The sequence below is a fragment of the Athene cunicularia genome (genome assembly GCF_003259725.1).
Source record: "Athene cunicularia isolate RWA chromosome Z unlocalized genomic scaffold, athCun1 chrZ_part1, whole genome shotgun sequence".
In the NCBI taxonomy this organism is placed as follows: Eukaryota; Metazoa; Chordata; class Aves; order Strigiformes; family Strigidae; genus Athene; species Athene cunicularia.
In genome coordinates, this window is record NW_020799142.1 from 28,419,786 (window position 1) to 28,438,867 (window position 19,082).

At 41.1% G+C, this 19,082-nt stretch overlaps 1 protein-coding gene across 15 annotated transcripts in view; it reads right to left on the minus strand.

Annotated features, from left to right (window-relative positions):
- The window catches only part of CELF4 (CUGBP Elav-like family member 4), a 707,595-nt gene that overhangs the window by 687,308 nt on the left and 1,205 nt on the right, over positions 1-19,082 (minus strand). The gene's annotated exons all lie outside the window — the stretch shown is intronic.

Below are 19,082 nucleotides of genomic sequence, written 5' to 3' on the forward strand. Positions count from 1 at the left end.
GACAAGAAGGAAAAGCAACAACAACTCCATACTGGGGAGCAGTGCAGCCTCGAGTCCTGCAGAAGTGAATTTAAATACCTGTCTTCTTTACAAAAGTCCGGGTGCAAAGTCCTCCTGCTGCTCTCAGGCTGGACAGTCTCACTCCAGAGGTTGTCTATGCTTTTAGGAAGCTCTTGCTCCTGCACTGGTATACTCTCCAGGTCTGCAGCCCTGAGCCAGCGTAACACCACCTTGCTATGGAAAACATTATCTTAGTAGACTGTGCAGGGTGGGCACAGCCTCACTAGTGTAAAAATGCCCGATGACCATGCTTTTACTCTCCTTCTTCTATTTGTGTGTGCATGTGTGTATTTATATGTCAGTGTATACAGGTATTGTAATGCATATAACAGAGAAGTTTTGTCATCCTGATCATGCTGCTGCAGTTAAAACCATGCAGTTTTTCTCCTTCAACAGACCTAAACACAGTCCTGCAAAGTGTTAAGCCCTGTCAGTTCCTGCTGGCTTCATGGGAACCTCAAAGCCTCTTTTGAGAGGGTCTCAGCAACTATCTCTGCACCCCGAAGGAGAACTGGGCCCCAGGTTAATAAAAAGTAGGGCAGCCTTATACTATCAGCTGTCTGAGAGGGTGCCTGGCGTTTTGAGAAAGAGTGACAGAGAAAATTCAAGTTACCAAGGCAATGGGAAATTTCAACATAGTGAAGGTAGATGTAAAAATACAGGCAGGAGCCAGACACTGCTGCTCTGAGACAGGCTCACTATATGCTCTGCCTCAGTTTCCCTTTGATTTTCAGGTAGAAGATGATTCTGACTCACCAAAAAACAGCATGATGAAGATGTTACAGTCCAGATTTTTGACATGGTGCTAAATGACCGAATCTCTCTAAAGTGCAAGTATCTTGTTTGTGTTGCACTGGAGTCAAATAGATTGGCTTTTCTGCTGCCCCTGCTGGAGTCTGCACAGAAATGAGTTGTGCAGCGTACGATCCCGTCCCAGCCCATGCACACTGAAAAGGAAAAAGAGAACTCCAACTCCTTCTCTCCTTTATTTCTCCCACCAGACTGGGACAAATCTTGATCACATTTATATTGCAGTAATCCTGGAAGAAATTTAGGGGAGTCAGTTCCTCTAGATTTACATGAGCATAATTGAGAGCAGAATTCATCATCACGTCTTCATAGATGGGTCCTAAGTAGGGAAAAATACTAAGGCCTCCTTTATCTTGACGGCACAAGAAGGCTCAATAAATGTAAAGCACATGTTATATAACAGTAGAATAATCTATGTTATTGAGGGCTCACAGATCCTGAAAGTCTTTTCTGCTTGCAAGGGGGGGGAATTAAATAAGGAGAAAAATATATATTGAATAAAGTGCTTGTTGAAGAATATTTTTTTTAAATACTGAACTGTGAAACCTAAAGTAGGGCAATACTCTCTCTTTCAACAATACTTTGACTTCCTACAGTCAGCAGATGCAATATGCATAGGATTCAGAAAGATCCCATTAAAATTCATTAAACCATGTTTCCAGCTATTTAGTAAATTTTGAAGAAAAGAAACCTATTGCCTCTTCTGCTCTATACGATGGCCTCTTTGAATGTAATTAACCCTTCATTCATGGGTCTTTCTATCCAACTAATCTCCCACCCCATGCCTTCCGATGCATTTTTAATACTGCGGCTAATACCGCCACCTAAAATCCTCCAGCAGTCACCATGCAATAGAGCTCTTCGCACAGGCAAGGTACTGTAAATCTCCATAAACAGTGCTTGGATGAACAGCAAATTCAGATAAGTGATGTGTTCTTTTTCATGCCTTCCAGTTACAAACGGGGGATGCTCTTCATCCTTCAAGGTAGATTTTTATCCAGGAATGATGTTGGTTTCATATCTGCCCAGGGGATTTAGTCACTGGGTTTGGGGATGCTGGGCAAGAAGGGGTGCGAGGAAGAGCAGGAGGGCATAAATAAATAGTGAAACAAATGAAGAAAGGCCTAGTAATGCACATGCAAATAAACCTCCAAAATGAAAAGGCAAAACAATAATGGATCCAGGAAAATCAAGAGATGTTATAGAAAGTGTCAACTTTATCTGTCTGAAGTGTAAAACTCTGGTTCTCTTTATTACGTGGTTGACAAAGACTCAGGACCCAATCTGGTCTAGTCCTGAATGCGATAAACTGTGACCAATTTCAGATCGGATCCTATTTACGGAGGTGCTAAGTGGAGAGGGGGATTATATCATGCAAAACAGAAGCAACCAAAAATATTCCCGTTCCCCCCTTCCTCTTTTCCCATCTGATAAATGAGCTGGTTTGTCAAAACAGGGAGTGGAGCTGGAGGGGCCAGGGAAAGGATTTGGTATAAAAAAAGAAAACTGAAGATGAGAACTGAAAATATTCTGTGTTTCTCTATGCTCAGAGCAAATCCCATTCACAGGCCAAATCTAATCAGAATCTGTCCATGAAAAAAAATCAGGAAAGAAATATTTTGAAATATAGGAAGGGTCTCAGCCCGATCCGTGCTGCAAGGTGTTCAAGGTACACCGTGTTTCTTTCATGATTTCAGTGTTCTGCTACAGCTATGAAGGAGTGTTATTTCTGAGTCACAGAATTATGCTTTTCACTTGGCTTCTGTAACACCCCTACGCTTAATTATTTCATCTGAACTGCAGATTTCCACGGATCCAGCAAAGCATTTAAGCACCTGCTCAACTTTAAGAACTTATTGCGTTCTGGGAGGCTTTCCACAATATGAATTAAGCGCACACTTTGCTGAATGGACGGCTCTATACCATAACTACATTTCATCTAGAAGAGATACGGGCTCTTTCCCAAGGGGTTTGCTGCTGTTTAGTACATCAGTCTAAAATTTGTCCATGAGTCTATGTGCGTTTTTTTTATTGAAGACTTTGTCGTATCTGATTGAACTCTGGCACAGTGTTTGTGATTAGTCTTGGACAACTCAGAAAGGACTAATCCTGGCACTGCAGGATGGGACACGAGCATTACAGTTTGTGTATCAGATGCAAGTATCACCCTAAGTCACTGGGAAGCCAATCTGAAGCCTGCGTGCTTAACAGAGAGGCACTGCCACTCCTCTGCTCTACCAGATCAGGGTATTTTAAAGAGAAAGCAGAGCGATTCTCTTTAAAATGCACAAGACGTATGTGGAGAGAATAAGAATTTCAAGGTATGGCACAAGTCTTACTTTATTGGGAAGTACTATTGTCATTGTTCTTCCAGAGCTGGAAAGGGAGGAGAAAAAAATTGTATAGGACCTCAACTGAAAAATTTGCAGACCAGTGTGGCAGGCTAAGTGTGACACAGTGCTCTAGAAAAAGATCAACGATCAAAAGTCAAAAATCTGGTCTCTGTGTTTCCTGTTCAAAGACATGTGATGCACTATCCTCCTACCCAAGAAAGTGTAGTAAGTATGCACTAAAAATGAAGAGGTTGAACACCTGTATAGGGGGATATGTTAACTGCTCCACATTTCGTTGGCACTGGGCATGTTGCCTGTAACACTATGGAAATGTGTGTACAAGTTAACGGCAAAGTTCAGGTGCTGTGAGATGTGTATGGATTTGTCTGCTTTAATTGTTTCCATGATTTAAACGTTAGACACCAGGAAATTAATCTGGGCAATAGTCAAGACAATATGCACAAAGCTGTGTCCAATGTTGCTAAAACAAGCTGGCTGAAATGAAAAAGTGCAGCTGTGACTCTCTGCCTGATACCAACACACAAACACACAAACATACGCACACACACAAAAAACGGCCCCGATTATTATTCTTATTATTTATGGACACAGATGAAAAGCCAAAGGGGGCATGGTAATGCACACAGATACTGATTAGCTGGAGATTATATTGATGATGTAATAAAAATTCACTTTGTCTCTTAAGCTGCACCAGGACAATCAAAGAGAGATTAGATAAAAATCAGAGAGAATGAATAATAGAAGGGAGAGGTAACATCGTAAACCATAACTCCCTGCAAAATGTTCTACTTCTGAGTGCCCTGGTCAGAATAAATAAGGGTTGGAGGGTGTAAATACAGCCCAAATATACATAGAATGGAGTCAGATATGGCTTTGTACGTGTATGATTTATCAATAAGCAGCCAGATATGAGCAACTACCTGCACGGGTTTGCAAATATACACACATATACATCTCAATGCACACACCTTTCTCTGTTGAATGAATGATGAAAGGGGAGTGTGAGAAAGACAGCATTTTATTTGGAGAGGGACAGATAGACAGAGAAAGTGTATGCGGTGAACGATTAGAAGCGTACGGGAAACGATCTAAGCGAGAAAGATGTGAAGTTGCAGGAAAAAAACATCTCAGTCTCTACTTTACAGGGTAAGAGACACACATGCAAACACCCACATGCACATATATTTACCTAGGCATACACCAGTGTGGGTCACTGTCTGAAAAAAGGATCCCTTCGGCCACAAAAGATCCCAGTCAGAGAGAGATGGGAGAAAACTTTCTCCTCTTAGAGCGCTTGCTTGCAAAGGCGCAGAACTCCTGCATGTCCAATGTTGGTTTAAGTTTACTGACCATGTTTAATATTTGATTAAATCTTTGGCATAGCTGACTATCCTGATCTGAATAGATGATCCAATGCTTTCCTTGTAGTAAAGCCAAGTGTAAGTAATAGCTGTCCTCTGACTACTGCTGCTTTATGAATATGAGTAGAATTTTGTCGCGTCTGAAAACCTTCTACCTGCTTGTGGCTTCTTTTCAGCTGCTTGGTATTTTCAGCTGTGCCTCATGAAATCAAACAAACAAAAAAAAAACCCAAAATGCTTCTCCCAGACATGGAGGGGACTGCAATTTATTTTTAGATGAGGGGAAAATCCCTTCCAATATCTTCCCTAACTTAATTACTTTACCTGTTCTACTCGCTGTACTTTTCGCCTGTGGTTTGCATTATTACTTGCTAAATACATTAGAAAATGCTCATCAGCTTGCTCGGCAGCTTGGGTATGTTTGTGTGGTTGCCCACACACATGCACACACACACACAAGCAGCAATTTTATAAATAAATCACAGTCACAGGGGTGAGGAGAGGGCATGTGGTTCTTCGTAAGGGAGCAGAACAGCAAAAAAGAAAGGACATCTCCAAGATCAGAAAATAGAGGCTGTCAGAATTTCTCTGTGCCTCTTAATGCCTGTGAGATGGCCACTGCTGCTGATCACAGAAGGTGAGAGAAGGGGACACCAACCTGGGCTACTTGTCCCCTGGCCACCTAGGTGAAGAAATGTCTAATCCATCAACACAGACAAAAACCAGGCCTAAATAATCAGCCTACATGCTTTACACCTCAAATGAGACAAGGCTTGCCGGGAGAGGTAATATCTTTTATTAGACCAACTGATATAGTTGGAAAAAAAATAGACGAGCTTTCAGGCATACAAGGAAGTCTGTCGTTTCTTTCCCAGCTATATCAGCTGGACTAATAAAAGATATTACCTCTCCTTACAAATGTTGTCTCATTTATAACCTTAGACCATCACCGCTAAAGCTGCAGCACAACTTCTACCTTAAATACACACAAAGCTCTTTACAAAGCTGGATATCATAAATTCCTCTTTACACATAGCAAACTGAGGAAGAGCAAGGTCTAAGAACGTGATCTGACAGGACACAGAAGGATACTAAGAGGGCTGGGCTAGAAACAGACTCCTAATCCCTTTCTACCTACCTCTGAATGAAGAAGACTCTGATGCAGCACTACACTGAAGGCTTGTTTTGGCTTCTTACTTTAAATTGGGGTTGCTAGAGAAGGGTCCTGGAGCTAAGGGGTAGTTATGTGTCAAAACAGCAGGGAAAAAAAATACTTGCAAGAAGCTGAACTGTAGTCCTGGAAGGAGCCATCAGGAACAGTTAAGAATAATATCACGATTTTAAGAATTCAAAGGAAAATATATGCAGGATTTTTGTTCAGGTGTGAGAAATCTGATGCTGATTTAATGAAACAAGAAAAGTTGTGTTTGTTTTTTTTTTTTAAAGAAAAGGTGTAATTGCCTTGGTGAAATTATAGTCTTACTTGTACTTTTTAATTTTTTTTTAATCTTTGAAAGTGGACATCAAGCTTTGAACCTCAAAAGAAAAACCAAAACAAAACAAACAACCCAAAAACCACCACCCCCTTTTCTATCTACTGTCTTAGTGGTTTACATACAGAAATACATACGTTTGTGTATCTCTGTATGTACACTTTCTGGGTGCGGGTCTTTCTGCCACTAACCATAGCTTTTATCTTTTTGAAAATGCTTGGTCAGTATGGCTCCCTTTTGCCAAATCCTGTTCAAGCAAGAGCTGAGAAAGGAGAGGAGAGACAGTTAATGTGGTCTGAATCAGAGTGGTGACTAGTGACATGAACCGGTGAAGTGCTCTCTACAGGGGTGACAGTCAGCGACAGCACGAGAGCAAAACGCCAGTGCAGAGCTGAACAGAGGGAACAGGAGTGTGAACAGAGATGGCAAGAGCCAGGGAAACAGGTCTGTAGCAGCAGAGGTTGGCTATGGAAATTAAATGACTCATGAGCACAGGTAGCCTGAGAAGAACACTATGGGAAACAAGCAGTAAGCCTGGAGCAGTGCCTGGGGAAGCGACCTGACCCTGGGGAGAGCTCTGAGCTTGTGGTCTGTGCACCCACACTTGCCTCTGCAATCAGGGGAGGAACCTTGGGAGGGGAGGATGAGGAGCCCGTCTTGGATGCAAACCCAACCAACAAGACGCCAGGTGTAGCACCTGGAAAGCAAATACAGGGGCAAGCAATGGAGAACCAAGCCTGGGGAGAGAGCTGATCTCCTGGCAGTTGGACCAATGTCTTTTGCCAGCTAGCTCGGAGCAGGCTCACAGGGCTCGCTGGTGGCTCGGCTATTTCTTTTTGGATTGAGAAGCTGCTGCTGGAAGTCCTGTCCCTGGATCAGCGTAGGGGAGAAGACAGGGGAATGACACACCTATTGTGCAACTCCTTTCATGAATAAACTCATAAAATCTAATTCTGCCTGCACCTCTCTGGCCTTTTTCAATGAGCTGGCCAGTAACAAATGTTCATTTAACAGCACAAAGCAGCCGTTATATGGGAGAACACATTGAGTCTAATACAACACACGTTCCTCTCCAAACAAGAACCCAACATTCCTGCTTCATTTTTTTTTTTTCCCCATCTGCAAACACTGTCAGTAAAGCTGAGTAAATATATAAATAATTAAACAAACAAATACTTTCCCCGCTGCCCCCAGGCCTTTGAAACTGAGACTTAGTTGGATTTCAGGCAATCAAACAGCATCACGTTCGCACACTCACACTGCACACACGCTTCCTCTCCACCTTTGACAGAATATCATTGACTTGAGTGCACTGTGATGATTTCAAATAGACTAGGGGTTAGATAATCGACTCTCCACACACACACGTACACACATGCACGCTCCAGATTCTCCATTTATTTCATAAAAGACATAAGCACAGATGGGATGGAAACACAAAAAAAAACCCACCCCTACATAGATTGCTATTGATGAACTAACTAAAACTGCAACTGAAATAATAAAATAAAATTAAAAAACAAAACCAAAACAGCGAGCCTGATTCATTTGCTTGTTAGACCTTTGGTATAGGAGATCACCTGAAACCTCCCTTTTAAATGAAATGGTTTCTAAATTAATTTTGCTGTGGCTGGATACTCGAGGTCACTGGAACCTTGTTTATTCCCCACAATAAGCTACTTCTTGGGTAGCAGCAGTGAAAACTCCTGGACTACCTTGCTCTGCCAAAGTCAGGGACGTTCACATTCCTGCTTAAGGATTCACATGGTGTCTCTCTGTTGTTTGTAAGGCTGGGTCAGAGTCTAACTATTGACTTCAGAGAGTGTTGGGTCGGTCCTCAGCAAATGGACGATGACTGCCAATTCCATCTGCCCATACTGAGGGCAGGAGTACACTTGTCTAGAGGGAACTTGCTCTTTTTACTGACCCAGTGAAGGCATATACCTTCAGCTTGATCCAAATTGTATTGCAAACAATAGGTTTGGATCAGGCCCTTAGAGAAGAAAGGTGGGATGCAGCCCTTCGTCAAATCCTTGAGCTTTTCAGCTCCCTCAGTTGCCATAACAATGAAAAGTATATATGTGATTCACTAAAAGAAGAAAAAAAAAAATCAAGATCCTGAATCAGTGAATGATGATATTCCTGCAGACAAGAGAAATTACAAAGGCTGAATCCTACTCACACAAAGAAAACTGGCAAAATTGCCATTGACCCTTTCTTGGCAAAGCAGGGACAAATATGTATTTACAAGTGAAATGAGCAAACCTAATTTTCCACCTCCTCAACGCATGTTTTTTGAAAGCATTTTATCCTGATCCACACTGAAAGGGGCTCTGATGTAATGCATTTGTCATCAGACATCACCTAACCTTTACTGAGAAAAAATAAATGTCAGATTTGTGCCATTAACTTCTCTCTCCTAAAAAAAACAACAACAAAAAAACCCAAACAAAAAAATCCAACTAGCCTAATATTGCAGATGGGGAAATGAAAGATCAATAGCTCACTGAAGCCAATGGGAATCTTTCCATTGATTCAACAGGTTTCAGATCAGGCCTGAAGGCACTGAGCTTAAGTGACTCCATCAGAGAGTGGTGGTGAGTAATTATGCACTCCGTGATTAGAACCCAGGCCTCCTCACCGTCGCCCGAGCCCACCAGATAATGCCCTTCTTTTGAATGAAGCTGCAGGCACAGGCAGTAATTTAAAAGGGGTAGGTCTGAAGTGTACTAGCCACTAGCAAATAATCCAGAAGGAATGGCAATGCTTGCCTTTCTTGTTTATACATTTGTTTCTTTAATTTGGTGTTAACTTTTACTAACCCAATAGTAGAATGTAAAACCTAGCACCACTCTATCACCCTTATCTCCAGCAAGATCTTTATGTGCATTTTCTTCCAGTTGTTTCTATATGATGACGGGTTATTTTTTTCCCCCCCTTTCTCTGTCAGTTACTAATCTTGGAGTTAAATAATTTGTAACATATAATTTTCTTTGGTATCAAAATTAGCTGGACCCAGACTCATACAAATAATCATGCAGCGATGGTATGCTTTTAAAGATATTGTCAAAGGATTTTTGTTGGTTATCTTGTCCATTCCTCACTTCCACTCCTACTTTTCCATTTATTGCCAGTATCTTGAATGAGTTTTCTTTTTTCTTAAAAGAAAATAAAAATCATAATCAAAAAAAAAAAGAAAAAGATAATAAGAAGGAAAACAAAGAAAAAAAAATGTCCAGACTGCCTAAATGCACAAACCAGAACAAACCCTACAGAATAGCATAACCGAATAACAACGTATCTGTACAAAGAGGGTGAAAAATTGCATCCTCATCCATGTATTATTGAAGATGGAATACAATCAAATAAATCGCTTTTAAAAGCAATTAAATGCTCACAAAATAAAAACACTTGCCCTGTAAACTGAGAGAAAACATAATGAAATGCAAACCATCTTGAAACTACCATACGGAAACTGGAACAAGACACTTCAAGCTGAATGGCATAGCGGAAGGAGTGAACTAGCATACCTAGATAAGGCAGCCTATTGCTGAAGAGGGAGTAGTTAGGAAATTCAGAAGCAAGCAGGTCTGTGTATCTGGATTTAGATGAGTAACAACCTTAAGGCAGTCACATTGCATATTATCAGTTGTTCCTGCCTCAAGAGCGGTATCTTGCAGAACTGCCCGTAACTTAGAGCCCAATCCAAACACTGCTGCAGGCAAGATAGAGTTTTGCTGAAGACTTCAGCAGTCTTTGGAGCAGGTCTGTATCTGCTCTGCAAAGTCCTTTCCCATTAATTATAGATTATGCACATCATAGAATATACGTTACTTCCACCCTCTTTTCCCCCCATTTCTTAAATGCTGCTAAAGGTGTGAATAAAATGTAATAAATCAAGCACTTTCATTCCATTGCTGTGTTTAAGAAGAGCTCTCTGGGATTAATCCAGTTCTGATGGGGACTGAACTTGTCGACCAAAATGGTACTGGTTGCTCTGAGTTTCTCAGGCCCCTGGCTTCTCTGCAGCTGCCAGGAAAAGACCCGATTCTAGAGAAAGAGGTATCCTGTTTCTGCCTGAGTCAAGTGAAATAATGGGCAAGAAGCCTGTAAGAGGCAAGGAAACTGAGTTTTCTCTCGGTTTACTTTCAGATTGGTGCAAGCCAGTTCAATCTACTTAGCAAAGCTATCTCCCTCTCTCTCCCACCCCTTCTCTCTTATGCACCATTTCAAATAAGTGCATCTTTCCCTTATTATATTATTAGAATCAATCAATATTATTAATATTACATGTGAGCAATTCTGTAAATTCTTCACAGTTCTCCTCCCTGCCTGTTAACAGCAGGTACATTATACAGTCTCTGGTTAGATTGGTCAACCAGGCTATTGATAGTCTTAATAAGCAATATCTATATTGTGACCTTTGCTCACAGAACTGAATCTCTCCTATAGGGCTGTCAGATTCCTTAAAGAAGTATTGATAAGCTCATTACTGTATTGCTACATATAATTTTAGGTGTGATTTTCACTCACCCTCAAGCATATATTTTTTTTTTTTTTTTTTTTTTTTTTTTTTCCCCTCCTAAAGCATTGGCCCTTTTACAATTGATCAAATAGTGAATTAGAGCATTATAGAGAGGAAACATAATCAGGGGATTTCTACAAGCGCACTGTGATATATCTTTTGATCTTCTGACAACCTTCATCCCTCTGGATCCTAGGAAGGAAGCACTGTTTTATAAGGATATTATTAGGCTGATGCTGCTTTATACATCTACCTGCAAGAAGCTACCGAATCCGACAAAGATATTTGTGTGCATTTGCAGTGAGTGATGCATATTATGTGATGCGAATCTATCCTTAGGGACGGAAAAGGAGAGGAACTATGTGCAAATGTAAGTCTGCCCTTTCGATACATGCGTGCATACACAGTCTCTGTGTATTATGTACACAAGCATTTGAATTAGAAACAGGCCAAATATGCAGTCAGATCTCATCAGACCAACTCTGTCTGCAAAGCTCCATTTTTATTCTGTTTGAAGAAGCTTCATGTCCAGACTTATCTGCCCCAGAACATTGGGAAGTCAGTCGGGTTGCCTCTAAAATATTTTGGAGACTCAGGCACAAGGTACAAATAAACCAGAGATGGATTAATTAAGTGTGACTGTATCATTAAATTAGTATAATGAACAAACAGCTATGTATCACATTAAACTCTGCATATAATTCCAGGAATAGCCTGTTAAGTCACCTGCCACTTTCACACAAGAGTATGATCTCTGTACTGTCTTTTAGAAAGGAATTATTCAGAGACCTATATCAGCTCATCTGTACTGAATGCATGTTTTCATTAATATGCAGATATAATAAATGGTTGCATGTGTGTATGATATACAAATGTGGCAGGCACACTTCTATCTCTCCGCATATGCGCTTCTCACATAAAAGTTCATTCTCAGCTGCACCTTTCATGAAAACTATGTCTTTTTATGTTTTCCAGATTTAAATAAGGAAATTACAGACTTCAACCATGTAAAGGGGAAAGAATAGCTTGCATTACAAACTGTGTCTGCACTGCACCTTGGTCTATCAAACCGTAAGCGACTTTCTGGCGGCAAAATACTTCGAGAGACTTAACAGGGAAGGTCCGTGTCACCAGGATATATATATCCCTAGAGGCATAAACATTGCCAACAAAACCATCTACGGAATAGTTAATGTTAAACAATGATTGTCCATGTTCAACAAAGGAGGGAGAAATAAACAGATAAGGGTGAGGTAGATCGAAATCTGCATGCCTCATTGGCTGAGCTGTCGGATATTTCTAATGCATCTGAAGGGTTTGTTACTAAGAACCTGTTAAGTATCTTTAAACCTTTGATCTGTAGCCAGTCTTAACAAAGGTGACAATTAATTAATGGAGAGTACATTGCAATAAAGTTACATTGTGGTCAGTTTATATATACTGTCCAAAGCTGGTTCACAGAAGTCACTGTCAATTAAAGTCTTCTCGGAGTCCAGTTCATTATCAATTTCTCCCCCTTGCCTTGATCAATATTTTTGGCTGCTCTGCTTGACAAACTTAACACAATGTCTATATCTATATGTCTTGCCATTCATTTACATGGAATAGATGGCCATATATGATTTATTTTTAGCTCCTGTGTATGGTCAGGCACTTTATTTGAGAGGTTTAGAGCTCTCATCCATCTTTATTTTAAGGAGCGACAATAATAAGCCCTCTCTTCCTTCGAGGGGATGTCAGTTGGATATAATGAATGCACATTAAAAGCTGCATTCACCTGTGTGTGTATTCAGGCTGTGGCTCACGGTGACAAAAGCAAACAAATGCAATATCTGTGGTGACATCCTGACTCCAGCCCACACCAAGCAATGCAGCACAGACAAAGTGATTCAATAGGACCTGCGATCCCCAAAATGCGATGATGCATCTTGAGGAGTTACAGAGAGAGAGAATGATCCTTACAATATATATCCCTGCTCAGTCAGTAAAGCAACAGTGGAAGACAAGACATAACTTTAACTCACCATGGTTATTATTTTTCCCTTTTTCCGCTGCAGATTTTAATACATAAGGGTCAGTCCACCATGACAAGCCCCGGCAACAGTCATACGGGCATCGGTGGAGCAGTTAAGTGAGTGAGAAATGTGGCAGAAGTCAGGCTTTTGTCAGCTCCCCAGCTTTGTTATACTTTGTTTCACTTACAGAAGGAAAGATAAGTTAAAGGACAAGCCAGTAAGCGCGGAAGCTGGTAGCATTAACTGCAAGTGTGGTTTGCTATGTAAATCCACAGTCCAGAATTTTAAAGGGAATGTGAAACACTGAGCAAGTGCAAGCCTGCACCAGGATTTCCAAACGTGAACCCACTGAAGCGATGGCAAAAATCTCATTGACTTCTGCCCAGCGAGCAGGTAACAAGCCTTCGCTCCCTAAGTATAGATGATGCTGGGATTAATGAAACATCAGCCTATTTGTTAAGGCTGGGATTCAACTTAACTCACTTAACACCTCACCTGCTTAGTGCAAACTCTTACGGGGCAGAAACCAGACAGCACCTGGTGAACAGGTCGTTCTGAGCTCTGCAGCCTTCTGCTTTTACGGAATATATTTTTAAGGCTATAGCCAACACCTACATGAGTCTTGGGGCATCTGATGCTTTGTCTCTATTTTAAATGCAGGTAAGCAGCCCAGCAGCCTAGATCATCTCCCCCACTTTTTTCTCTTGGAACCATTACTGCCTGTCGCATAAACCCGCCTCAGTTCACACTTGATTGACGGGAGGGACGGTAAGAGCTCCTTTAGTGTCGTTATGGTCTGTCGGGTCAGTGCGGCTGGTATGCATGCGCACAGGGTATGCATGATAAAAAACACCCTGACGTCTTGCTGAAAAATGTGGTTGTGCATTTCCAGCTCTTAAGGCTAGGGGAGGCCCTCCTTGGTCACCTAGCCCCTTCTGTCCCCTTGTTCTTTACACCATGCATAGAGAGTCCTCTGCCCACCCTCCTTGACAGGTGCAATCCACTTTTCAGTTGAGCAGAAGACACTTTTTGCAATCTCACTCACTCTTTACTCAGGCAAAATTTCCAGATACTCTCTGACAACTTCCTTCAAAAGACTATTCCATCAGCTGCCTGGCTTTTATTATACTATGCAATTTGAATCCTCTGCTAAAGAAAGCCCTGTCTGTGGCACTGGCCACTGGCCGACGCTGGATACAGGACCAGATGAACCACACTTTTCATCCAAGGTGACAAGGATCCTCAATTTTTCTCCCTACTTCAGTGCCGACGTTCTTGATCTCTTCTGGCTGAATACAGGAAAAAAAAAATAAATAAAACAAAACCGAACTTTCCCCTGTTTCTGTTGTTATACTTCAGAAATTAGTCAGTTCCTGATTCCCCCTTTAATTAAAAAGTTGTTTTGGCCGAGTAAATACTATGAAATTTGGCTGTTGTCGCTATCTTTGTTTGTTTGTTTGTTTGTTTGTTTTGTTTGTTTGTTTTTAAGAAAAAATGAAGTACCTTTTTTTCCCTCCTTAAAATGCTCAAAGGCACCAGTATGTGTAGCTATTGATGGACAAAAACAATTGTAATCCATAAATGTGTAGGAAATGTAAGTTTAACCTGAAGAAAGGTAAGAGAAGAAATAAAAGCTCTAGAAACACGAACTTAAATTTCTTTCTTTCCTCCACATTATGTAACTTTAAAACAAATCCATCCTTGTAAGGATGATTAGTTGATATGGTTGTGGGGCTAGCTGAAGAACAGCTTTCAGTGCAAAACTTAACAGCCAAGCGAGAGATCCCAGAAAATTGGAGTTTGTATTGGAAATGCTGACACAACCGTAACAACAGCATCATAACTGGCTGCAGCTGCTTTTAGAAACCAGAATCCATGTCCAGACCCCTGCAAAAAGAGTTAACATATAGCCTCCTAATTTATGAAGCAATCTGCGCTATCTGTTTGACATTATCAAAACACACGCTCATCTGTACGGGAGATTATAATGTACAGGGGGTTCCTTTTCTCCTCTCTCTTCCATCAAACTATCCAATTGCATTTTGATTGTTTTAAGGGGTTGTTCTTTAGACCTAAGGCATAAAGCCTCCTCTGTTTTATTCCAGTTTATTTGTGCATTTACCTCCCTAAAACTTGTTTGGTTTACTACCATACTAAATGCTGTATGTGTTGCTTTCAGCCAGGCAAGCCTTATGTTTCAATTATGGAGGAGTTTATTCAGCACCTGTATTGCGCTGTGCTTCTTTTTCAACTAAATTTCCATTTCCCAAAGGCTATATGCATGAATGTGTATACATCTTTTTTTTTTTTTTTCTGTATGTATACGCAAACACAAATCTATACATTTATACATATATATATTCTTACCAGAATGCTCATTTTCATTGCACCTTTGAATTTCTGAGATATCCAAAACCTTCACAAGCATCTTTAGACTTAACAGGTTTTAATTTTTCTATCATCTGTCTTTGTAATCAAACAGAACAGAATATAATGAATGGAAGTCTTGTTTACCTACCCCCAAGGTGCCTTAAATTTCAAAATTATTTATACTTTTGAGAAGGTAAAGCAGCAAAAGAACTAAACTATTCTTTTCATACTGCATTTTTCTAGCTGCATTGAATGGTTATCGAGTAAGGTTCGTGTCAGGTAGGAACACCGTCCTAACCACGGGACTGCAATGGTGGATTTCAAGGAGGTTTGAGGGATTTTGTGCTTTTTTCTGCCCCTAAATAAAAGTTGACAGAATGTTGTAGCTCTCAGGTCTACTGAAGACTCTTGCTTTCTGACTGCACACTATCTATACTCTTTAAGTGCACTCACCCGCATGTGTTTCAGTAAATCTCAGTTAAGTGTGGAATGCTGATTTCCTCTGACTTCCTAAATAGAATATTATGGAGACCTGTGTGTTTTAAATTAAAACACATTCTGGGCGTTGGGTACAAGCAAACTTTGATAGAAAAGGCTGTTTAAACCTATGGGGACAGTCCTATATTTAGATTACATTAATTCATAAATATTACACTAAATACCACTTAAATTGGCCTTAAATGACTTCAAAGATAATGCATTATAATATGGCTGTCCTGAGAGCACTAACCTTTATGTCTCCCAGTAACTCAGCCTTTAAGCATACTCCACTGCTAGATAAGAAGAGGGGAAGTTATGAATGAATGGCTTGCTAAATTGTTCAAGTGTGATTAGTTAACTCTGTGAGTCTGTGTGTGTGCGTGTATGTGTGAGCGCGTGGGTGGGTCAGCTCAGCCCCGGTAGATTTCTACCAGGGGATCTCAGCACACAGCCTCTTCCCAACCCTAGAGCAAAGTACCACAGCAGGAGCCTGGTCCTGCCCCGTGTGGAGAGAAGCAAGGATGGGGGAGATATGCATCAGTTACGCTCGTGCCATGAAGGCTTGTTTTCTTGGGGATCTGGCAAGCCTTTCCCGCCTTCCCGCGCATGCTGCTTCCCCCGTACCCTTTTCTCTCTTCGTGTGTCTGCAAGAGAATCGTGCTCCCCTGCCTCTTCCCTGGTATCTGGCCTGGTATCAGCCGGGGCTGCTGTTGAGAGAACCTGGGACTTCAGTGTCCTTATGTGATAGTTTTTCTGGGAAGGGGGGCATAGTAATGTACTTTATCTTCAGGTTCTTATTTTTCAATTTCCTCCTGCTGTACAGGAGCACCACAATAGGATCTCTTCCTAATATTTTAAAGAATAAATATCCTGTGCTCTCATTTCAATGGATTTACACATGAAATTACTATGGTTGCTACATTTTCACTTTAAGCTAATTCCTATCTCTTCCCTCCTCCCAACACAAACCCACCTTCTCCCGCTCCACACCCAAGGTTTTCTCTCCGTACACTTAAATAAACTACAGCCCACTATTAACCCTTCAGGGTATACAACTGCCACAGCCCCATCCGCTGGATTAGGAATGAAATCAACTGAGAGTGATGGATCAATTAATGTATAAACATTATGCATCACTTATGGAAAGCATCTTGAGGTTTCATATTGCCATCCTACCCCTGAGAGCCAAGTTGGACTATCTTTATGCAATTCTTCACCTATGCCTGCAAAGCAAAGCCAAAATAAGGAGAACTGAGTGAATACTATGCTTCACATGACTGCATTTAGAGAAGGAAAAAGAAAAAAAATAGATTAAAAATGAAATAAAATGAAATAAAATAATGAAAAAAGCCAAACACAATCCTCATCCTTCAAAGCCCCATCGTGCTTTTTGACTTAATAGTAATTAATCACTACTGGCAAGAAAGTAATTTTTTTCCAGGTAGCCAGGGGCACATTTTTATCAGGATTAGCTAATAAATCAGCGGCATCGCTAGAAAGGAGTTCAAACTCTTCTCGGATGTACTAAATAAAACCGATCTCTGAAACGCTGGCAACTCGGTGTCTATTGAAGCTTCACTCAAGCCCTAGCCTGTGAAATAACAATCATCATCATCATTTTTCCTTCCAAAGTCCAAAACTTCTAGGAGGTTAAAAATGACTGTTTCTTTCAAGATGAACTCATGCAATTTGGTTTGATGAGGTGACAAGATTTCCCACCTGGCTTTTTTCCTAGGTTGCAGCTTTAGAACAGAAATGAAATGAAGGGAGATGAAGTTAGTATCTTGCTTAATTCAGGAATATATGTTAAACACATCAAAGCAAGATAAATGATCCCTCTATCTCTCGCTCCCTCTCTCCCCCCCCTTCCTGAGTTTGTCTCTGTGAATACAGGCATACAGTAAAAGAAAAACTGAACTGAAAGAGGATGAATTCACATCTATGAAATAGACATTAAAGTTAGCGCATAGATTGATTAATTATAGGTTTAAGATAGAACATAACAAAAGAATAAAATCTCATCAACAAATCAGAATAACCTCCCCCCACCACAAAAATGCTTTATCGAGGTGTTAGCTCAGAGATTTCCTCTACACTATGTTGAGTGGTTCTCTTCAGTGTAGCTTTTACTGATGTTATTTTTATTTTACCGAAACCTTAGATAATTTTTGAAAACACATGTGCGCACACATGAGCTCAGTGGCTACTCTCACTAAGCCTCATCTATTAGACGAAACCTCCCAGGACCTTTCCTTCCCTGTGCTTCTTACTAGTATTTTTACTGTTATTGTTAATAATTATTATAGTACAGATGTCATGTTTAAATGATGCCCATCAGACCTTGATGTGGCTTCTAAGAGCTTGTCTGAAGAGAAAGCAAGGTTCGAAAGGGCTACACTGATCACTGCAAATATGAGAAGGGTGTTTGGAGCGACCGGCAAGAAAGGAAGGAAGAAATATCCTAGAACTTGGACTAAGTCCCCAGCCCCTGAGCCCTGAACATTTTCTCTAGCCTGTGAGAAACTGATACTTTGCACCATCAGGTTATATTTTCATTCGCATTTCCTGAGGTTGGAAGAGAGGAGAGTGAGTGGGAAGGGGGAAGAGATGCCTGCTAAACATGCCGTTAAGTTCAAGATTTACAACTCGCCAAGGCATCTGGAAAGCTGGGAAGCCAGTAATGCCGTTTCCAGTGACTTTCCCTGACAGGAGTCCACCAGCTGGAGTAGACACTGACAGTGAACCTCTTCCGTAACAGATGCAACTTCCACTCCCCCCGTGGCCCCCTGCAAAACCATTCCTCCTCCTGCACTAAATCTGGAGTCACACCCCAATCACTCTGATCTGATCTTTTTCTTTTCCTTTTCCTTTTTATTTTTTTTTAAATAACTACATATCTAATGAAATAAACACACTCACACACACACGCACACACACACACACACACACACACACACACATTTACAGAACCTGAGTTAATAAAGTGGCTTGCTTAGCTCCTGGATGTCTCCTAATCCTAAGCGGGCTACCATGCAAATTATCTTCAACTTCCTCTCTGTGAGTCCTACTTTCCTACCCGAGGATCCGAGCATCTCTTCCCCACTACACATACCCTCCCCCACCCCCAAAATGTAGCATCATCTAATCTGAAATGCACCTCCGGAGAACCTAAGCTAAGCAGGGAAAGGAGCAGGCAGAGACGGAGCGAGTGAAGCGTCGCATGGGGAGTATGTCTCCACTGCCTTTAAAGAAAACCTAAAAAGTTCCCGGGATGGACTTTGGGCACATTAAAGTAGTGCTTGGAATATGCCTGCTCGGAGACTTCTCCCCTCTGGAATTAAACTGCCACCCGTGCCTCCTGGCTCACCCTCTCCAACACACGCACACATCGTGATTTTGTACACCACCACCACCACCCCCCCGCCCCGCTTGAGATGGGCTTTTTTATTGTTGTTTATATCCCTGTTCCCACGCTGAAGAAAACCAAAATGAAATACCCCTCTGGAGCAACTCACTCTCCTTTGCCTCTCGCTTTGGAGCAGACTACAAATAATAATTGTAACAGTAGTAAGAATAAAAAGACATTAAAAAAAAAAAAAAAAAAAAAAAAAAAA